This window comes from Bos javanicus, chromosome 11 (genome assembly GCF_032452875.1).
Source record: "Bos javanicus breed banteng chromosome 11, ARS-OSU_banteng_1.0, whole genome shotgun sequence".
Classification (NCBI taxonomy): Eukaryota; Metazoa; Chordata; class Mammalia; order Artiodactyla; family Bovidae; genus Bos; species Bos javanicus.
The window spans coordinates 40,805,527-40,829,996 of NC_083878.1; positions in this window are offsets into that span (position 1 = coordinate 40,805,527).

The window sequence follows — 24,470 nt, forward strand, 5'->3', positions numbered from 1 at the left end:
ATACTTGAACTTGGGAAATATTGGATATCGGCTCAAAGTTATCATTGATTCCTGGGGACTTATAATTCCGCTGTAGTCAGCTGGATAGAGTCGGGGATCATTGTGGAGTCCAGGTGATAAACGATGTTCTGACCTGAGTTTATTTCATGGTTGGCCGAGTGGGACTCCCCTAACTATCCTGGGCTCATTTTCTCAGATCCTGAGTGAGTTGTGGGAATGGGTATTTTAGGAGACTGGCAGACCCCACAGCTTCTTTCTTCCCCCTCTAAAGACATAGCTGTTATTTTATGACAGGCCATTAGGTACTCTCTTCCCTAGCCAAAATAAGGAGTGAACAGGAACCCTACAACCATGCAGGCTGCTTCCTGAAAGGTGTAGATTTGGTGATTAATAGACTGGTTTGGCTTTTGTAACCTCACAGTTCTTGGAGAATGACAGTGGATTATTGGAAACAAAATCAGTAGAGGCTCCAGTTGTGGCTGCCATGGCAGTTTTTTTTTTTTTTTTATTCCTCCTTGGTAGAATAAATGAATGTATCTGTTAACAATTACTGTGTAGTTACTGATCTTGTCAAAGTATTTTTTATGTATCTTGGTGCATAGGCACCATGAGCAGTTTGTCTTCATTGAGAGACATAAACACCAATAAATCTTTATTGTCCTGCCTTAGGGAAACACAAGCTTTCTGGCTGTGTGTTACAGTCTAATTTGCTGAGTCTTTGATCAAGGTACCATTTTGATCCAATATACACAAAACTTCATGCTGATAGGCCATGAAGATCAGAAAGTAGAAATGCTCCTGGATGCTGTTGTAAGTCATATATGCAACTGTGAAAGTGTATAAGACTAAAGAGTTCTGATATGAAAGTAAAGGGCCTGAGTGTTTGAGGATCTGTGGCATTCCAGGCTACTCCTTTCAAAATGAATATCCTAAATTTTGGATGCAGCATCTTTTTATGTCTTACTCTGACCATGGACAAGATGATCTAAATTTTATCCTTCCATGATTGGGGTCCATAGTGAAGGAAAACTTAGGTTCAGGGTTTTACAGCAAGTAACTGTCAACTGGTCCTTGTGACCTGGAAGTTCTCATGGTGCTTGAACTTTCTCTAGCAGATTGAGATACTGAATGGGCTTGCTAACTCTAGAAGTATCCTAGATTTATTGGTATTTATGTCAATGAGGACAAACTGCTGATGGTGCCTACCCACCAAGATACATAAAAAAATATTTTGACAAGATCAGTAACTGCACAATAAACGGTAACAGATACATTCATTTATTTTAGCAAGGAGAAAAAAAATAAATAAACTGCCATGACAGCCACAACTGGAGCCTCCACTGATTTTGTTTCCAATAGTCCACTGTCATTTTCCAAGAACTATGAGGTTACAGAAGCCAAACTAGCCTGCTGCTAAGTCCTTCAGTCATCTCCGACTCTGTGTGACCCCATAGACGGCAGCCCACCAGGCTCCCCTATCCCTGGGATTCTCCAGGAAAGAACACTGAGTGGGTTGCCATTGCCTTCTCCAATGCATGAAAGTGAAAAGTGAAAGTGAAGTTGCTCAGTCGTGTCTGATTCTTAGCAACCCCATGGACTGCAGCCTACCAGGCTCCTCCGTCCATGGGATTTTCCAGGCAAAAGAATTGGAGTGGGGTGCCATTTATTAATCACCAAATCTACACCTTTTAGGAAGCCAAGTTAGGATTCTTGCTAACAGAGGAGGAGCCTAAAATTTGGACAAAGACCATGCTCTCTTCTGTATCTACATTTTGTGGAAAATTTCCTGACACTGTTAGCTCTTGAGGAAACTGACTGTGGCATTCTGTTTGGCTCAAGTTTCAGTTGATGAACCAACCTAGCCATAAAGTTTGTGGTGCCCAGTAATTTAATAACTGGACAGGTTCTACATTCTTATGCCTTTTGCAAACTGCTACACTTGTTTCAACTCTATAGTCTAAAGGGAGTTTCCCATAAGCAATTGATTGATGATGTAAAAATTGATTTTGTATTCTGATTTAAATAGTGGAGGTATTGGGGCATCTTGTTTTAAGAATGACTCCATACAATATTCCCGTATCACATGGAAGAAGATTGTTGGCTCCTAGCACAATGAAGAATAGATATCTCTTTAGGAGGCAGAATTGTATTTCCACGTTAGACTCTCTTCATCGAAGATCTGGCCTGATTGAGATATATCTTGATCCTGGGCAGGGGCTAATGGTATAAATTTTCTTGAATTTGGAAGGACAAGATCATCAGTTCAGTTCAGTTCAGTCGCTCAGATGTGTCGGACTCTTTGCAACCCCATGGACCGCAGCACACCAGGCCTCCCTGTCCATCACCAACTCCCAGAGTTTACTCAAACTCATGTCCATTGAGTAGGTTATGCCATCTAACCATCTCATCCTCTGTTGTCCCCTTCTCCTCCTGCCCCCAATCCCTCCCAGCATGAGTCTTTTCTAATGAGTCAGCTCTTCGTATTAGGTGGCCAAAATATTGGAGTTTCAGCTTCAACATCAGTCCTTCCAATAAACACCCAGGACTGATTTCCTTTAGGATGGACTGATTGGATCTCCTTGCAGTCCAAGGGACTCTCAAGAGTCTTCTCCAACACCACAGTTCAAAAGCATCAAATTCTTCGGTTCTCAGCTTTCTTTATAGTCCAACTCTTGCATCCATACATGACCACTGGAAAAATCATAGCCTTGACTAGATGGACCTTTGTTGACAAAGTAATTTAATGTCTCTGCTTTTGAATATGCTATCTAGGTTGGTCATAACTTTCCTTCCAAGGAGTAAGTGTCTTTTAATTTCATGGCTGCAGTCACCATCTGCAGTGATTTTGGAGCCCCCAAAAATAAAGTCTGACACTGTTTACACTGTTTCCCCATCTATTTCCCATGAAGTGATGGGACCAGATGCCATGATCTTAGTTTTCTGAATGTTGGGCTTTAAGGCAACTTTTTCACTCTCATAGGATTGATAAAAACCAAGTTGACAGAATGGGTGTATGATTGGGATGGATCTCTTAATAAAGTCCCAGAGCCTGGAAACACTTGTGCCTCAGGCAAATACTTGGTTTTTTCCCAGATGGCACTAATGGTGTAGAACCTGCCTGCCAATGCAGGAGACAAAAGAGATATGGGTTTGGTCCATGGGTCAGGAAGATCAGCTGGAGGAGGGCATGGCAGACCACTCCAGTACTCTTGCCTGGAGAATTCCATGGACAGAGGATCCTGGCACACTATAGTCCATAGAGTCGCAAAGAGTTGGACACAACTGAGTGAGTGAGCACACATACACACAAGCTAATACTCAAACAGAAGGTCCACAATGAAGAAGAAGCTCCTGAATAATCATGTGGACCAGATAACCTTCTGACTCAGAGCTGGCCAGTGATCTCATCAACAGAGTGATGTTGGGGCAGGATAAGTGAGGAGGGCAGTTAGAAGGGAGAGCTGGAAAATGGAAAAAGGCACTGCAAAAGACAGGAAACAGAATTTTTGCTGAATGATTTTGAAAGCCCAGATGAAACCAGAGATGATGGATATGTAGTTGCAACATGAGCAGGTATGAATTTTTGTTCAACATCCTTAAACATGGATTTAAGAACAGAAAAGCTAAATTGATCCAAATTTGGGGTTTATCAGTAGTTATAATTGGAAGTATGGCTTGTAGAGGGTGTTAGAAAGGGAGTTGGAGAATTGCTATTCTTCCTGAGAAAATTTTATGCTTTCCAACACAATTTATCTCCCTCCAAATTTTTTGTTGCAATTATGATGAAAAGATGAAGAGGAAGCAATGTGAGGACAAGACAGTGACCTGTCACCCTTGTTCAGTTCACTAGCAGTCACTGCACAGGTCTGACTACAAAGCTTGTTCCCCTGATTTCTGAAATTAACCATTCCCTGGCAGGGAGGGGGGCTGGCAATAGAACAGAACAGGATCTAAGGCATTGAGAGTTCTGGACACAGTTGGTTGCAGTAATACACCAGGAAGTCTAACCTGAATAGGCAAAGTGAAGTCACTCAGTCGTGTCTGACTCTTTGTGACCCCATAGACTGTAGCCTACCAGGCTCCTCTGTCCATGGGATTTTCCAGGCAATAGTCCTGGATTGGATTGCCATTTCCTTCTTCAGGGGGTCTTCCCAAGCCAGGGATCGAACCCGGGTCTCCCGCATTGTAGACAGATGCTTTACCATCTGAGCCACCAGGGAAGTCCCTGAATAGGCAAAGAAGTGGTTAAATGATGGATTGAAAGAAAGGGGATTAAAAGATTAAGGGAGTGAAAGTGAAAGTGAAGTAGCTCAGTCCTGTCTTTGTGACCCCATGGACTGTAGCCCACCAGGCTCCTCCCTCCATGGGATTCTCCAGGCAACAGTACTGGAGTGGGTTGCCATTTCCTTCTCCAGGGGATCTTCCCGACCCAGCTACCAAACCGGGGTCTCCCACATTCCAGGCAGATGCCTTAACCTCTGAGCCAATGGGCAAAAAAGTGGTTAAATGATGGATTGAAAGAAAGGGGATTAAAATTAAGGGAGTACAGGGGTCTAAATGGTTTTTGCAACTCACCTTGCCTCCAGCCCTTAGTATTTTCTTGACTCATAATTGCTCCTTTCCATATCTTTGCCCTATTCTTACTGAAATCCTGGTCCCCACCTGCAAATTCATATATTACAACTTTTTCAAAACCTTCTTCAAAACTTAGCTGTGAAAAGTATCTTTTGAAGCACCCTAATTACATCTTAATTTTAGCCCACCATTAATCTACATCTCAATTTTGTGCTTTTTGAAGACTCAGTTCAGTTCAGTCACTCAGTCATATCTGAGTCTTTGAGACCCCATAGACTGCAGCACATCAGGCTTCCCTGTCCATCACCAACTTTTGGAGCTTACTCAAACTCATGTCCATCGAGTCAGTGATGCCATCGAACCATCTCATCCTCTGTCATCCCCTTCTCCTCCTGCCTTCCATCTTTCCCAGCATCAGGGTCTTTTCCAATGAGTCAGTTCTTCATATCAGGTGGCCAAAATATTGGAGTTTCAGCTTCAGCATCAGTCCTTCCAATGAATATTCAGGACTGATTTCCTTTAGGATGGACTCGTTGGACCTCCTTGCAGTCCAAGAGACTCTCAAGAGTCTTCTCCAACACTGCAGTTCAAAAGCATTAGTTCTTCAGCACTTAGCTTTCTTTATGGTCCAACTCTCACATCCATAAATGACTACTGGAAAAGCCATAACTCTGATTAGATTCACCTTTGTTGGCAAAGTAATGTCTCTCCTTTTTAATGTGCTGTCTAGTTTGGTCATAGCTTTTCTTCCAAGGAGTAAGCATCTTTTAATTTCATGGCTGCAGTCACCATCTGCAGTGATTTTGGAGCCTCAAAAAATAAAGTCTGTCACTGTTTCCATTGTTTTCCCATCTATTTGCCATGAGGTGATGGGACCAAATGCCATGATCTTAGTTTTGTGAATGTTGAGTTTTAAGGCAACTTTTTCACTCTCCTCCTTCACTTTCATCAAGAGGCTCTTTAGATCTTCGCTTTCTGCTATAAGGGTGGTATCATCTGCATATCTGAGGTGACTAATATTTCTCCCGACAATCTTGATTCCAGTTTATGCTTCATCCAGCCTGGCGTTTCACATGATGTACTCTGCATATAAGTTAAATAAGCAGGGTGACAATAAAAAGCCTTGACATACTCCTTTCCCTATTTGGAACCAGTCTGTTGTTCCATGTCCAGTTCTAACTGTTCCTTCTTGACTAGTATGCAGATTTCTCAGGAGGCAGGTCAGGTGATCTGGTATTCCCATCTCTTTCAGAATTTTCCACAGTTTGTTGTGATCCACACAGTAAAAGGCTTTGGCATAGTCAATAAAGCAGAAATAGATGTTTTTATGGAACTCTCTTGCTTTTTCTGTGATCCAATGGATGTTGGCAATTTGATCTCTAATTTCTCTGCCTTTTCTAAATCCAGCTTGAACATCTGGAAGTTTACGGTTCACTTACTGTTGAAGCCTGGCTTGGAGAATTTTGAGCATTACTTTACTAGCATGTGATCTGAAGACTGCATTACAGTAACGAGTACTTGTTGATGTTTCTCTGAAAGACTTTTCACTTATTTCATGTGCATTTGTTTTGTGTCCCTATCCAAACTAAAAAATTGCAAGTACTCTCTGTTTTCTTTTGTACTCTGGCATAATGGATTTACCAGTGAAAATTGATTTAAAGAGATTTTAAAATAATTAAATATATTTAATTTGATTTCACTCACATAGGTAGGTTCTGAATTGTTAAATCCAAGATTTCACTAATAAGTTTAAACTTTATATTTTTATAAGAAGTGAAAAATAAAAGTTTGAATTTTAATTTTGTATTTCTGTTTTATGAAACAAACTAAATCATTCTGCAAAGGTATTTTTTCCAGGAGGCAAAAACAGTGAACTTTAAAACTCAGAAGTACTGGAACCAATAGAATACACATTTAGAATGCTTTACTCTAACTTGAGATTCAGCAGAGGAGCATGAAAATATACAATTAAGATTATGCCACAGAAGGAATAACGGTAATCATTTTTTAAAGAAAATTTTATCCATAATTAAAAAATTATAGATAAAAATGCTGCAACTGTCACTAAAGAGGAGAATGTAAATTAATCTAAGGTGCTAATAAAATAGACTTGTACCATAAATTATTTTATTCTCTTAGTGTCAACAATGTTAGTTAATTTACTACTAATTTTTTTTTATAAGGTCCTCTTACAAACTGAACTCTTGAGTTCGAACAGATTTCATTTTGACAAATGCTGGTTTATAATGTCACAGAAAATATTTCTCCTAGAAAAATCACTTTGTTTACTCCATTCATAAAAGATTTTGGCAGGGTTTGATAAACTCTATTATTTTAAACAACCCTCAAAATAACTTGCTATTTGCTTTTGGCTTATAAGCCAAAATGTATCTTATGGGATACATCAAAGATTCTGAGCCTTACATTTAAAAAGACTTGTTCACCAACAACACATGTATCTGAAAATAATCTAGCATTCAAGAAACTGTCCGTTTGAACCTGTTCTAAGTAGATCATTTAAGTCTGATTTAGAATAATAGTTTAAGCTTTTTAAACTTAATACAATTTAAATGTTCACTTGTAGATTGTAGCTGGATTATTCATTGTGATGGGTTATATAGAGGGAACTCTCCATTAAAGGGAAAACTAGACAAGACAGACACTTCTGCTGATCTCTTTGTTACTGGAATCTATAAATGAGGGAGACAAAACACCAGGAGAGGGATCATGATACCAGGTTAAGCTATGGTCTTCCAGATATGCATATATGTGTGTATTGCATGTATAATATACATATTTATATGTGGCAATGTACTGATTTTATGACATAATTTGGTACGTATTCTGAAATTCTTACAACAGATTCTAAAAATGAGATTAGTAAGTCACTATACAGAGGATGAGATGGCTGGATGGCATCACTGACTCGATGGACGTGAGTCTGGGTGAACTCCGGGAGTTGGTGATGGACAGGGAGGCCTGGCGTGCTGCGATTCATGGGGTCACAAAGAGTCGGACCCGACTGAGCAACTGAACTGAACTGAAGTCACTATAACCATAGTGCATGGGTGCTAAGCCACTTCAGTCATGTCTAACTCTGCGATCCCATGGGCTATAGCCTGCCAGGCTCTTCTGTCCATGGGATTCTCCAGGCCAGAAAACAGGAGTGGCTTGCCGTGCCCTTCTCCAGGGGATCTTCCTGATCCAGGAATTGAACCTGTGTCTCTTGTGTCTCGTGTTGGCAGCAGGTTCTGTACCACTTCCTGGGGCACTACCTGGGAAGCCCCAACCGCCAATTAAAGTTTAGAAATTCTCACTATTTGCCTTCTATTAAAATTGACTTTTATATCAAATTTTAGCTATTTAAAGTTATTTTAGGACTTATATTTTAAGTCTGGAAATTCAAGATAAAGTGTTGCAGCTTGCTACTTTAGGTTGTTAGTATAGGCCCTATTTGTTTTTCATTTAACTTTTAGGAAAATATCCCGAAGAGCATTTCTAATCTCACCTGCTAACAATAGACACTCTTTAACTGCTGTGTCTTTTATTTTGCAAGAACAATCTATATCTACACTGAAGGTCAATTCTGTTGCCACATATAAAGATCAATTAGGCATGAAATCTAGTACAATTATCTCTTGAACAATCTGATTGTAGCAACTTTCAGGGAACAAGACTGTATCACATCATAAATGTTATCATAAGTTAGTAAGTTTAATTATCTATATAAAAATTATACTTATTCTAATTATGTATCATGAAATTACATTATTAATATATTCCTAAAGGCTAGGAACATGTATATTTCATTCTATGTTGTTTTTCAGTCGCTGAGTTATGTCTGACCCTTAGACACCCCGTGAACTACAGCACGCCAGGCTTCCCTGTCCATCACTATCTCCCAGAATTTGCTCAAACTCATGTCCATTGTGTTAGTGATACCATCTAATCATTTACTCCTCTGTCTCACACTTCTCCTCCTGCCTTCAATCTTTTACAGCATTAGGGTCTTTTCCAATGAGTCAGTTCTTCGCATCAGGTGGCCACAGTATTGGAGTTTCAGCTTCAGCAGCAGTTGTTCCAACGAACATTCAGGCTTGATTTCCTTTAGGATTGACTGGTTTGCAATCCCTGTAATCCAAGGGACTGACTGGTTTGCAATCCCTGTAATCCAAGGGACTCTCGAGTCTTATCCAACACCAGAGTTCGAAACCATCAGTTCTTTGGCGTTCAGCCTTCTTTATGGTCTGACTCTCACATCCATACATGACTACTAGAAAAACCATATCTTTGACTATATGGACCTTGTCAGCAAAGTAATGGCTCTGCTTTTCAGTACTCTGTCTAGGTCTATCATAGCTTTTCTTCCAGGAGAGTGGAAAAGCTGGCTGCAATGACTGTCTGCAGTGATTTTTGAGCCCCCAAAATAAAGTCTATCACTGTTTCCATGTTTTTCCATCTATTTGCCATGAAGTGATGGGGCTGGATGCCCTGATCTTCGTTTCTTAAATGATGAGTTTTAAGCCAGCTTTTCCACTCTCCTCTTTCACTTTCATCAAGAGGCTCTTTAGTTCCTCTTCTCTTTCTGCCATTAAAGTGGTATCATCTGTATATCTGAGGTTATTGCTATTTCTCCCGGCAATCTTGATTCCAGTTTGTACTTCATCCAGGCCAGGCATTTTGCATGATGTACTCTGCATAGAAGTTAAATAAGCAGGGTGACAGTATACAGCCTTGGTGTACTCCTTTCCCAATTTGAAAACAGTCCATTGTTCCATGTCCAGTTCTAACTGTTGCTTCTTGACCTGCATACAGGTTTCTCAGGAAGCAGGTAAGGTGGTCTGGTATTTCCATCTCTTTAAGAATTTTCCACAGTTTATTGTGATCTACACAGTCAAAGGTTTTAACATAGTCAATTGAGCAGAAATAGATGTTTGTCTGGAATTCTCTTGCTTTTTCTATGATCCAACAGCTGTTGGCGATTTGATCTTTGGTTCCTCTGACTTTTTAAAATCCAGCTTGTACATATGGAAGTTCTCAGTTCACATACTGTTGAAGCCTAGCTTGAAGGATTTTGAGCATTACTTCACTAGCATGTGAAATGAGTGCAATTGTGCAGTGGTTTGAACATTCTTTAGCATAGCCCTTCTTTGAAATTGAAATGAAAACTGACATTTTTCCACTCAAGACAGATGGGTCATGTTGGAGAGTTCTGACAAAACATGGTCTACTGGAGAAGGGAATGGCAAACCTTTTCAGGATTCTTGCCTTAAGAACCCCATGAACAGTATGAAAAGGCAAAAAGATACGACACCGAAAGATAAACTCCCCGGATCAGTAGGTGTCCAATATGCTAATGGGGAAGAATGGAGAAAAAGCTCCACAAGAAATGAAGAGGCTGAGCCAAAGTGAAAACAACACCCAGTTATGGATGTTTCTGGTGGTGAAAATAAAGTCCGATGTGGTAAAGAATAGTATTACATAGGAACCTTGACTGTTAGGTCCATGAATTGAGGTAAATTGGAAGTGGTCAAACAGGAGCTGGGAAGAGTGAATATCAACATTTTTAGGAATCAGTGAACTAAAGTGGAAGGGAATGGGCGAATTTAATTGAGATGACCATTATATCTACTACTGTGGGCAAGAATCCCTTAGAAAAAATGGAGTAGCCATCATAGTCAATGAAAGAGTCCAAAATACAGTACTTGGGTGCAATCTCAAAACACCAGAATGATCTCAGTTCATTTCCAAGGCAATACCATTCAATATCACAGTAATCCAAGTCTATGCCCCAGCCACTAATGCTGAAGAATTATTCCTGGAGACATATAATAGCCTAGTTTTAGTGAAACTAGTTATCTAACTAGTCTCCCAACTGAGCCCTGCTTCCACCCTTGGCCCTCTTATTAGCAACACAGAAGCCTTTAAGATCCTTTTTAAATGGAAATCACATCAAGTCACTGTAAGAATCAAATCCCTCCAATAGCTCCCCATTTGGATCAAGCAAAAGCCAAAGTCCTCATCATTGGTTTACAAGGCCCCATCAGATTTCTCCTAACACCTCCTTTTTCTCTCTCATCCCTACTTCTACTATTCTTCTGGCTCACTGCTCGAGTCACATTGATCTTGCTTTTTCTTGAACAACTGGCATCCTCCTATCTCAGAAGGCATCCTTCTTGTACTGTTATTTCTGTTGCCTGCAATGTTTATTTCCCACATGGTTTCTTCCCCTCTCCCCAACTTCAAGTCTTTTCCCAAATATCTTTTCAGTAAAACCTCTTGGCCAACTCTGTTTAAAATTGTAGCCTACCTCCACTATATCCTGTATCGCTTAGCCTGACTTAAATTTTCCCTAGACTTATTATCTTCTAATAACTATAAATTTCACTTGTTTATTTTGCTTATTGTGTGTCTCTTCCCATCAAGAGTGTATATAAACATCAAGAAATAGGATATTTTTTCTGTTTTATTTTCTGTCATATCCTCAGCACTCAGACTAGTCCCCTGAACATAATAGAAAGTCAAATAACTCTCTGTCGAATGAGCTGTTACATACACAAATTTTACCTTAATTTTATCAGTTGCAGTACAACTACTGAGCCTGAGCACTCTGGAGCTTGTGCACCACTAGAGAGTCCATGTTCTGCAAGTACTGAGCCTGAGCACTCTGGAGCTTGTGCACCACTAGAGAGTCCATGTTCTGCAAGTACTGAGCCTGAGCACTCTGGAGCTTGTGCACCACTAGAGAGTCCATGTTCTGCAAGTACTGAGCCTGAGCACTCTGGAGCTTGTGCACCACTAGAGAGTCCATGTTCTGCAAGTACTGAGCCTGAGCACTCTGGAGCTTGTGCACCACTAGAGTCCATGTTCTGCAACTACTGAGCCTGAGCACTCTGGAGCTTGTGCACCACTAGAGTCCATGTTCTACAAGTACTGAGCCTGAGCACTCTGGAGCTTGTGCACCACTAGAGTCCATGTTCTGCAACTACTGAGCCTGAGCACTCTGGAGCTTGTGCACCACTAGAGTCCATGTTCTGCAACTACTGAGCCTGAGCACCATAACTGGAGAATCCATATGCCACAAGGAAAGATCTCACATGGCAAAACTAAGACGTGACACAGCCAAATAAATTAAAAAAAAAATTTAAGATAAATCTCCAGATCCAGACAAAAATGAATTTAAGAGATCTAAGTAAGTTTAGTGGATCATATAGGTCTAATGGTTATTAACTGAATCCAGGTCATTACCCCTGGGGAATAATGCTGGATGAGGGTGACCATGACTGAGGACTTCATCACTTCATCTCTTGAAGGTTAAGGACATTTCCTAGTCTTACCTTTATTGAGTCATGGGTGGTGATTTGGAGCAAGAGGCATTTATTAGTCAGATATAATTAATCACAAAGTATTCTTAGTGGATACTGGCAAGAGGGCCTACTGTACTAACTTGATAAAGTACTAACTAACCATATTACCTGATAAAGTTATTTAATACATCAGAGTCTGCTATTGCATGGACTTACAAACAGGTCCTGGCCACATGCACTTCTATTTATACCAGAATCCATAGTTTAGGTAGAGTTCACAGGGAGCAGTGGGGGAGGAGAATAACATCAGGCCACATCAGTCAAATCGACCTTAGTGATTAGTGGGTTTCAGTTCAGTTCAGTTCAGTTCACTCGCTCAGTTGTGTCCGACTTTTTGTGACCCCATAGACTGCAGCATGCCAGATCTCCTTGTCCATCACCAACTCCTGGAGTTTACTTCAACTCATGTCCATTGAGTCGGTGATGCCATCCAACCATCTCATCCTCTGTCATCCCCTTCTCCTCCCACCTTCAATCTTTCCCAGCATCAGGGTCTTTTCAAATGAGTCAGTTCTTTGCATCAGGTGGCCAAAGTATTGGAGTTTCAGCTTCAACATCAGTCCTTCCAGTGAATATTCAGGACTGATTTCCTGTAGGGTGGACTGGTTGGATCTCCTTGCAGTCCAAGGGACTCTCAACAGTCTTCTCCAACACTACAGTTCAAAAGCATCAATTCTTAGGCACTCAGCTTTCTTTATAGTCCAACTCTCACATCCATACATGACTACTGGAAAAACCATACCTTTGACTAGACAGACCTTTGTTGGCAAAGTAATGTCTCTGCTTTTTAATATGCTATCTAGGTTTGTCATAACTTTTCCTCCAAGGAATAAGTGTCTTTTAATTTCATGGCTGCAGTCACCATCTGCAGTGATTTTGGAGCCCCCCAAAATAAAGTCTCTCACTGTTTCCACTGTTTCCCCATCTATTTCCCATGAAGTGATGGGGCTGGATGCCCTGATCTTCGTTTCTTAAATGATGAGTTTTAAGCCAACTTTTTCAGTCTCCTCTTTCACTTTTATCAAGAGGCTCTTTAGTTCTTCTTCACTTTCTGCCATAAGGGTGGTATCATCTGCATATCTGAGGTTATTGATATTTTCCCCAGCAATCTTGATTCCAGTTTGTGCTTCATCTTGCCTAGCATTTCACATGATGTACTCTGCATATAAGTTAAATAAGCAGGGTGACAATATACAGCCTTGACGTACTCCTCTCCCTATTTGGAACCAGTCTGTTGTTCCATGTCCGGTTCTAATTAGTGGGTTGACAGAGGTCAAAACAATCTCATCCTGTCAGATTCTTTTGCTTTACTAGCACCTGGCATGCTCATTCCTTCCTTCCATACTTTGTTTCTTTTTTCTGAAATATTTGAGAACCCAATTGTAGAAGGCATGGTTGGAGCTAAAGTAGTGAACAAGAGCCAACACAGGCCTTGTTTGGATGGAGCATAGTTCTAGTTGGAGTTGTAGATATAGCATAATACAATAATGATGTCTATTACCCAGGAGAAGTAGAAGTTGATAAGAAAGTATGTTACCTGGATTTGACCTAGTTTGAGGTATAAGCTATAGAGTCTCACAGGAAGTGATCAGAGATGTGAAAGATGGATAGGAATTCATTACTTGCCTGGAAAGTCCCATGGACAGAGGAGCCTGGTGGGCTGCAGTCCATGGGGTCTCGAAGAGTCGGACATGACTGAAATGACGCGGCAGCAGCAGCAGGCAAAAGAAAGGAGGATCTTATGTACAAATGTGGCAGTCTGAGGTAGGAAGATACATGCTACTTTCAAGAAACTGGAGTATAGGGACTTCCCTTAACCATTGGGCCCTGGTGACCCAATGGTTAAATATTCACCTTGCAATACATGAGACATGGGTTTGATCCCTGATCTAGGAACCATGATCCCACATACTATGGAGCAAAGAAGTCTATGTGCTGCAAATGGCACACCACAACTAGAGAGTCTGTGCACTGCAACCAAGTTCCCACATAACACACAAACACAGCACATGCCGCAACTAAGACCCAGTGCAGCCAAATTAAAATAAAAAAGGAAACTACAGTATAAAGAATAGGAATGTAGAGAGGAGTAAAATGATTCTCATGTGTGAGGTAGGAGATGGTTCTTAGAATGCCTTACAGTCAAAGCAAGGAATTTTCTATTTTATCACAAACAGAATTTTGTGGGATTTTAAGCAGGAGTCTGACATGATTAGATATAATTAGAACCTGTTTTTTAGGGGAAAAAATTATCCTGGGTATAATTAATAATATTTCTTGGCATATAAAATCTTAGTGGCTGTAGTGCTGTTGATGATAGAAGAGTGAAGGCAGAGATCATTTAAGAGTCTAGTTAGACAACTGCTTTGCTAACTGCTCACCAGGCCATTGACTGTCTCTAGTAATAATCTGAAGTGAGATTTCCTAGGGCTATCTTTTAAATCACGTTTTTGCATATATTAGTGTAGTTAGGGAGTGATCAGTTGAGCTATTAAAATAATCTGGGTAAGCTTGAGGATGCTTGGACTGGAGTCATAATGATGAAGATATGAAGAAAGGGAGGATTCTAAAAGAGAATCAATAAGGCTTGCTGATTAATTGGCTATGAGGTGAGATGGGCTTAATTGGAAGCACAGTTGAGTTTTTACTAGGCTCATGGATGAGAAAGAACTGATTAGTGACGAAGAATTGCAGGTTCAGTATACCTGTGAGACATCCAAGTGATAAATAAAATGGACTCAAAGCTTGGAGGAAATCTGGGCTAGAGATATAGATGGGAGTATTTGTGCATTGATGGTAATTGAAGCTATTGGAATGGACAGAGAATGGGAGTCCAGACAAGTGTCAATATATTGAGTAAGAAACGAAGAGGCTGCCTTGAGGAGCTCAAACATTTCAAGGTTGAATTAAAAGGAAAGGGCCATCAAAAGGCAGTGAAAATAAGTTATCAGAGAGGTGGGATGAAAACCAAGTAGCATCAGCCTACATGTTTATGGAGAAGATGAATGCAGGAGAGTTCTGAGGAAATAGTGCTGAATTCCTCCCTTATCAGCAGAACCCAGTGACCCCTGGCAGTGCATCTGCTGGGTATATTCATCCTGGGCTGTAGAAAGCAGAAATACACTATAGTGAAGTGAAGTTGCTCAGTCATGTCTGACTCTTTGCAACACCGTGGATAGTAGCCCACCAGGCTCCTCCACCCATGGTTATTCTCCAGGCAAGAATACTAGAGTGGGTTGCCATTTCCTTCTCCAGGGATCTTCCCAACCCAGGGATTGAACCCAGGTCTCCCGCATTGCAGGCAGATGCTTTAACCTCTGAGCCACCTGGGAAGCCCGAAATACACTATTCCAGCCCCCAAATACATACCCTCATTGCCCTCACGCTTAGCCTTGGATGTGAATGGCTCCTGCTGGTCTCTTTATCTAGGAGGCTGGCACTGATAGTGACAAATTGACTATTCATTGACATCCCATAATCCCCACCCTGCTGGCATTCTAGCCTGCTTATCATGAAGGGACCCTGGTCATGGGAAATGACATTCTAAGTTAGGTCCTGTGTTGACAAGGCATGAAAGTCAATCCCTTCCTTTCCTATCTTAGACATGATATGTTCACCACTCATGGGTGGGTGTTGAAGGAGTACAGAAGGGCAAAGAAGGATCAGTCAGAGATCTAGAGTGCTTAGAGGAGACTGCCTCAAGGAGGACTTCTCAACTTTAGTGTGTCTGTAAATTAACCTGGGGTTCCTGTTAAGACGATGATTCGGTACATCTGCTCTACTGTCTAAGATTCTGTATTTTCAACAAGTTCCCAGGATATGGGAATGCTGCTGCCCACACTTTATTAGTAGTTTAGCTTATATAGGCAGGCTAGCAAGGCAGAAAATAAAATAGCCATAATAATAATAAAAATAAACTTCTCTAAACAGTAGAGCAGAGCTTGATCAAGAGATGGATGTGATGCTATGCAAAGCCCCGATCTGACCTCTAGGTTTAGGAACAAGTCCTCCAACAAGGTGAATGGCTGGTGGTGCCTGATTATTGTTGTTTAATCACTAAGTCGTGTCCGACTCTTTTGCAAACCCATGGACTGTAGCCCACCAGGCTCCTCTGTTCATGGGTGCCTGATTAATGTGCATTAAAACTGATAAATAAAGTGTTCCATAGTTGCTGACTTCATGCTTCTTAGGTACTTTTTCATTTCCTGGGTCCCCAAACACTGATCCTAGGAGAGTTTGAAGCACAATATATTTGTAAACACAGATACAAAGGAAAATTTCCATAGATTGGTAATGTCTTTAGCTGTGATTTTACTTGGCAATATAAAAGATATTCCTGGTGGCAAAGGCAATGAAGAAATCTTTCTGCTAAGAAAACTGGAATCCACTTAAGTTTTGAAAGTATAATTTTATAAGGTATACATTATGCCACAAGTAATTATTCCTTTGTGTGTGAGGCAGCCTCAAAGAGCTGTATTTGGATCAGCAGTTAAATTCTAACATAAAATAATATAACCTCTACACCTATACAACTTTGCCTTCTGTAAAGTAGGTTCAAAGTTAAAGAAAAAGCTGAAAGAATATGGCATAAGGAGAGGCAGAGAAAAAAGAACTGAAGAATTATATAATATAAAGAGAAGCAGATAAGGAAAATTAAAAGGAGGACTTTTACAGGGGAAAAACAATTTTATTTTATTGTAAAGACCTAAATGAATAAAAGAAGACTTTGAATGTGAAGATGATTAAAAAAAACCAAAATCATTAGCTAAAGATTTTTACACATTTAGACTCTTTCATTTTGATTGTGATTTTAATTAGCTGGACACTGGGGGGGAAGAAAATGAAAGCCTACATCATCTACTTACTCTTTAAATTGCATTCCACCTTAATTTTCTGCTTTTCAGTTCTTAATTTTCTCTATTTTTGTTCTAAGTAATCCGGTTATCAGGCTAAAGTGATTTTCCCTCAGCTAGGTTTAGCATTCAGTATTTGCAAATGTGAACCAAAAGTTCATTGCTTTAGTTTTTATTATTTCAATAGCAAAAACTCTCTGCAGGTAACTTTTTTCTGGTTCTTTGTCTATACAGCAGGCTGCTTTGTATACCTGTGACAGTTAGATGACTAATAACAAAGGCTTCTATTTTTAAAACAATTATGCTCTATTTACACAGTTTTCCACAAAATTTACTCATAAAATTTAGAAAGCAGCAAGGCTTTAAAAATCTGTAGTTTCACTGTTCATTAAAACCATTTTTTTGTGTATGTGCAAGCAAGTTGCTTGTTTCCATTTTTCTGACAAAATACGAGCCAAAAAAAAAATCAGTATTAGTTAATCACATCTAGGATTATGTCTATGTGAATAAAATTTTCAAAAATAACATTGATATAAAACAAAGCACATCTGTTTAGAATAACCTACTTTAGAAAGGGTTTATCGTCACGATATTATCTGGCTCTTTAGTAGGCTATTTATTTTGCATTTGTTAAAGAAAACAAAATTAGCATAGCTAACCACGTATTATGTGTCTCTCAGTTTGCCCTGTCTTCCAAAAGAAATTCACTTAAATAATGTGAAGGAACAACGTTGGAGCGCCTTGAGGTCTGAGAATGAAAGGAGCTATTTAAGTGGTGACAATTATTATTATTATTCTGCCATGGATAAAGAGTAACAATTGGCTTTTAAAACCATTGTGGATAATTTCATTTTGCTCTCCCATACCTCAGAGCAGAGTGCTCAGCACGTGTTATACACTCAAACTAGGATAACACATACACAGTGATGGGGACTAGAAAAGTAATTATCTTAGTAATTAAACAGCCCAAATAAACACTCATCATAATCATTAGCAAATGTTATCAAGGCATGCTACAGAATTCTCTTACCTGCAAGTCTTTTAAAATAGGCTGTGCTTGCTCAGTCACACCAGTCGTGTGCAACTCTTTGACAATCTATGGATTGTAACCTGCCAGGCTCCTCTGTTCATGGGATTTTCCAGGCAAGAATACTGGAGTGGGTTGCCATGCCCTTCTCCAGGGGATCTTCTCCATCCAGGGATCAAGCTTGCATCTCCTGTGTCTCCTGCATTGCAGGTGGATTCTTTACCACTTGAACCACTGGGGAAGCCCTTTTAAAATAGGCTACTTGGGTCTTTCAGGCATAGCTTATGAGTACCACTGAACAGAAGTTGATGACATTGAGTAATTGTTCTGTCTACGATAAACCTCTTTGAAATGCGTCACACCTGAAAGACCTTCTTTAATGCACTGCTGGAAAGATGTACCAATTTGTTACAGTTGAGATTCACTGCAGCCACACTGGGATTTTGTTCCAGTATTTCTTGTCTTGCCCATTTTGCCTGAGACTTGTTGCAGGGCGTCTTCAGACTCTTGCATGAAAATCAACTAGAATGCTTTCTAACTATACAGATTCCTTAAGGTCTGTTCTTCTTTGGGACCAAATAAATCCAATTTGTGAATCTACTGACACTTGCTAAGATGAGAACCAGAACCTACGCTATAAATTATTACTCTGAGTAGTACAGGCAATGACAACAGGACAGTGTTAGGAGGAGGCAAGGGAGGTGCTAAGAACAGGGTTTGAAGGGAGCTCCTCTGAGTAACTTGCTCCCTCTTTTTCTCTGAAATTTAAGAGGAGAGAGAGGAAAGGAAGGGACAAGGGTAGGGTGAGAGGTGGGAAACACCTAGTTCTTCATCAGCAGGTTTGTGACCCATTCATTCTATTCGTGTTTGATTCTGTTCCAGACAAACAACATGAGTGAAAAAGTCTCAAATCATCATTTAATCCATAATTTTTAAATCATTTGAGTATTAAACATATGAGTTATTCTTTATTAGAAAAAGAAATCTTTTTTTTGAAAGTAACTTAAATTTTTTTTCTGTCAAAGTAACCAACATATTCTTTGCATATATGTATCTCTCTCTCTATATATACTTCAGTTCAGTTCAGTTCAGTTCATTCGCTCAGTCATGTCTGACTCTTTTCGACCCCATGAATCGCAGCACGCCAGGCCTCCCTGTCCATCACCAACTCCCGGAGTTCACCCAGACTCACATCCATTGAGTCAGTGATGCCATCCAGCCATCTCATCCTCTGTCGTCCCCTCCTCCTGCCCCCAATCCCTCCCAGCATCAGAGTCTTTTCCAATGAGTCAACTCTTCACATGAGGTGGCCAAAGTACTGGAGTTTCAGTTTCAGAAATCCCAGGGCTGATCTCCTGTTTTCTTAGTAAACCTTTAATCTCACCAATACCACCATCATCACGTTTATGTATATCCTAAAACTATCCAACAATGTGGTAAAATAGCTAATTCATTTTTATTGATGATCATGAAAGCTTAGAAGGATTTAAGTTGATTAAGTCTCTAAACAAAAATTGCAAAACTCATATAAGGTAAAAAGAAATAACTTTTGATTTATTAGGCAACGAGGTTCAGGTATAGGATGCAGCAACAAAGGCATAGGAAATGTCATTACTTTGAAAAGAAATAAAAGAACAACAAGTTTAGAAAATTAACTACCAAATTACATTTTTTAAAGAGGGGCAGTTAAAATGTTGATGAACAAATATAAGATGATGACTCAGGGGCACTAAAAGTACGAAATGTGTGGGTTCTACTAGATAATACAATAAGTACTGGGAGTTTCGCTTTATAACCCATTGTGATTAAACAGCATATTGCTGAAAATGCAGATACGATACTACCATAGTAAAACCAGCCTTTTTAAAGATGTTTCTAATTAAATCATGAAAAATCAAAAAGAAAATGTTGAGAGAAGCCATTTTGAAGATTTTTATTAATGAAGCATTCATGGAGAAGAATTTATTAGATTTGAACTAGCAAATGCTAATGCCAGTGCACAAAATGATACATAAGCATTTTTTCCCCTAAAACATTCTTTCAGGGTAAAAAAAACTTTGTGTAATCCAAACATCTTTAGTTTTAGTTAATGTAATTTCTAGTAATGAGAGACTTTGATATTTGAGTTAATAATGCTTTAATTAATCCATATCTGTCTATGACAGATGTTTTGATTTCTACCATTTCTCACACAGCATTCTACCATTAACCAGAGAATTACTTTGAATATTCTAATAGTTTTTCTCAGGCGGTTTGGAGGGTATTGACTTTACTTGGAAATGTATATCAAAATATCAAGTGTAGATTTATTCCTAGTTTTTAAAGGAATCTCCATACTGTTCTCAGTAAAGACTATATCAGTTTACATTTCCATCAATGGTGTAGGAGTGTTTCCTTTTCTCCATATCCTCTTCAGCATTTATTGTTTGTAGATTTTTTGATGGTGGCCATTCTGACTGATGTGAGATGATACCCAATTGCAGTTTGATGTGATTTCTCTAATAATTAGTGATGTTGAGCATCTTTTCATGTGTTTATTGGCCATCTGCATGTCTTCTTTGGAGAAATGTCTGTTGATGAACTTATTTACAAGGAAGGAATGGATACAGATGTAGAAAATGAACTTGAGGTCACAGTATGGGGGAAGAGAGTGGGATGAATGGAGAAAGCAGCATCGGGATATATACACTATTATGTGTAAAATAGATAGCTGGTGAGAAGTGCTGTATAACAGAGGGAGCCCAGTCTGGTATGTGATGGGCTCACACCACTCTGTGATGACCTAGAAGGGTGTGATGGAGGGAGGGGAGGGAGGCTCATGAGGGAAGGGATATATGTATATATACAATTAATTCATTTCATTGTACAGCAGAAACTAACACGATATTGTAAAGCAACTAAACCCCAATAACAAAAACAAACAAAAAACCCCCAAATCCCCACAATCTGCAGTTGTCACTCCTCTACGTAAACCGTTTCATGGCTCTTCATTACCTTATGTCCAAACTTTTTAGTCTTATATTATAAGGCTCTCCTTGACCTGGCACTCCCCTATGTACTTCCCTGATCTCATCTCTAACCACTCCCAGCTTAATGGTTTAAGCACTAGGAACTCTAAGCTGATTATAGTTTTTCATGCACTTTATATTATTTTATGTTCTGCATACATGCTCATGCTTTTTCTGTGGCCCAAAGTGCTATTCTTTCTTTCTTTTTTTTTTTAAATTTAAATTTATTTATTTTAATTTGAGGCTAATTACTTTCTTTTTTACAAACTCTGTTTAGCTCTTATTCATCTTTCAACATCTATTCCAGACATTGTTCCTTCCAGCAACAACTTTTATTAACCAGTAATTGTGAGAAGAAGAAAATCCAAAGTGATTCACTTCCCAGGATAGACTACAAAGGTAGTTTGGGGTGAGATTTTAAACATCCTCAGTGAGCGAGGTTTTCCTAGGAAGTATTTTATGCGGCTAAATACCATTGTGATAATCTATTTGGTCCCTTCGTTGTTCCTGTATTTTGTTTAAGTGTCCTTATATCTTGCATTCAGATGGAAACAAAACAAAATAACTAGGTCAAAAGTTAGTTTTCCTGTCTCTTTCTATAAACATATTACCAAATTATTTTCAAAGAGTTTTACAGTTATTTAACACCACAAGCAGAGATTTACTACATTCCCTCCAAGCATTGAGTACTTTTATGTTAAAACTTTCTTTGACATTTGTTAATTTAATAATGAAACAAAGCTGGTCATTTTTGTGTTAGTCTGGATAATTTGCATACTTGTGGTACTGGTCATTTTCCCATATATTTACTAGTCGTACAATAGTTCTTTATTCAGCTATCCTATTTTTATTTCCATGAGTTTTTCTTGTTCTTTTATTTATTTATTTATCTATTTTAATATTTATTTCTTAGTTGGGGCATGTGGGCTTAGTTGTTCTGCAGCAATGTGGGATCTTAGTTACCTGACAGGGATCAAACTCATGTCCCTTGCTTTGCAAGGCAGATTCTTAACCACTGCTCCAGGGAAGTCCCTTGACCCTATTTTAATAGCATCCCAATCATGCTTTATGGATACAGTGTTACACGAAATATTCAGGGGGTATTATCAAAGATTACTTTTCTTAATTTATTTTCTTTAGTCTGAATTTGGTCCTTTATTTGATGGTCATTTCTGTTCATACTTCGTGATCATTCTCTTTCACATCACTGGCTTCCCTCAGTACCAAGTGATCCTTTTTTACCTATTTGTATTTAAGAATGTGACAAAAAATGTAATGATTATGTGCTTTGTGTATGGGAGAAAAGTTTATCCACCGATCATCACACTTTGCTTTAGGGTGAGTAGGTTGAGAGCCAGCCATTGAGCTGGGAGGCCCTAAAGCAAGGAAAGAAAGTGTTGCTATTGGGTAGCTCATCACTATTACTTCCTTGATAGCTCAGATGGTAAAGAATCTTCCTGCAATGCAGGAGACCTTGGTTTGATCCTTGAGTCAAGAAGATCCCCTGGAGAAGGGAATGGCAACCCATTCTAGTATTCTTGCCAGGAGAATTCCATGGACAGAGGAGCCTGGAGGGCTACAGTCCATGGGGTCTCAAAGAGTAGGACATGACTGGGCAACTAACACACACACATAAACACACACACACACACACAGCTTCATCACACCCTTGATTCTCCCCCAGAGAAGTGGTTCATTTTTTTTTTGGAAAAGGCAACTCTGTTTTTGTTTTGCTTTTAAAACGGGCAATAAATGCTTGACTTCTGGGGATGCTACACCTGTGTTCATGTGTTCAGGTATATGCAGGAGGGAATGAGACTGGGTGCAGAGAGAGAGCAGTGACTGAATTTTGTGTTCGTGCTGCCGACCAACCCTTTCTTTGCAGCTCCAAATCTCATTCCCTTTTGTTTGAGTCTAACCGTGGGGCTTTGCATCAGTCAGGCCCTGTTTTCTCTTCATTCTATCACCAGTCAACATTCCTCTACCCACCTTTCATTTTGCAAAAATGGGCTGAAATTTCTCACCCACAATCTCTTTATTGTTGTGATATTTATCAGGGTTTTCACTTTTGGATATTGCTGTCAAAATAATTTGCTTTTATTCTGAACTTGAGATCTTTCTATTTTTAATTCATTTATATAAAAACTTTATAAATTTAAGGAGTTAACACATTAAGGGGCTTCTCTGATAGCTCAGTCGGTAAAGAATCCACCCACAATGCAGGAGACCTGGGTTCTATCCCTAGGTCTGGAAGATCCTCTGGAGAGGAAATGGCAACATACTCCAGTATTCTTGCCCAGGAAATCCCATGGATAGAGGAGTCTGGAGGGATACATGGGGTCACAAAAGTCAGACATGACTTAGTGACTAAACCACCACCAACACATTAAAATTCTCATATGATACAAATATTTCCTTATCATCTTTTTACTTCGGTTTATTTTGATGTAAAGAAAGTTATGCTTGTATCTAGTCATCTCCCAGTCTCTCCTGTTTTCTATTGCATCTCTCTTTGGAAAATTCTACTCATTTAAAATATTTATTATAATTAATTGTGTTCCCTGGTATTTTTCGTGTTTTGCTTTCAATAACATTTTACTCCTCTAAATGTAGTTTGGTATATGACAACTTTTCAAACTTTTTATATCCTTTTTTGGTGGAAAATTCTTTCTTCAAGCAAAATCTTACATGGAAATCTAATTGATAAAATGAGAAAATGGAATGATTTAGGTCAATACTCAGATCCATTTCTCTTGCTTTCATCTTGGTCCTATATTTGAGAGTGTCCTTAATTTTTGAGAAGTAAATTAAAAAGCACTGGTATGTAGTATAAAGAGAAATTAAAAGCTGATCCTTCTTAAGATGACAACTATCTAAAAACTGTCATTGGTAAAATTACTTTTCTCCACTGACTTATAAAACTTTTATGGTATATTAACTTATTATACATATTGTACTCTGTTTGGAAGCTCTCTTTCTGTTCCATTAACCTATCTATTTTTACACCAGAACTTTATTGTTTTAACTAGTATAGAAATATTTTCATTTGTAATAAGGCTGATATACATTCATTACATTTTTTCCCCCAGAATTAAAAAAATGCTCTTGCCAATGTATTATTTTAGAAGATCCTGAGAAAAGTTATATTGCCTTTGGGTGATATGATTTTCCACACACTGAAATTCTAAGTTATTAATTTTTGCTTTGATTCTATAAGATCTTGTTTATTTTAGTCAAGTTGTCCTGTCCTAGGCTGATAGCACTATGTTAAAATATCTTCACATGATTGTATTTCTGGTCATCTCTTTTTGGTTTGGTGACAGTGTTTTTCTTTAGGTATCGTATCATCCTGGCTCTGTTATTTGGCACTCAGTCTGAGTCCCCATGTGATGACTGGCTCAGGTAGGTCCAAATTCATCTGTGGGGCCGGTCCATAGGATGCTCAGAAAATGTGAAATCAGCAGAAGACTGGGAAGATATTTTGATGAGGAAAGAATGATACTGCCAACAGCCCTGGGAGATGCTGAGGCTGTTAGAACAGAAAGGCAGCTAGGGATGGAGTGGGTGGTCAGGGAGGGCAAGGGGTGCATACAAAAGAATACGTAGCCTGGGATGAGAGCTGGTATGTTTTATAAGAGAA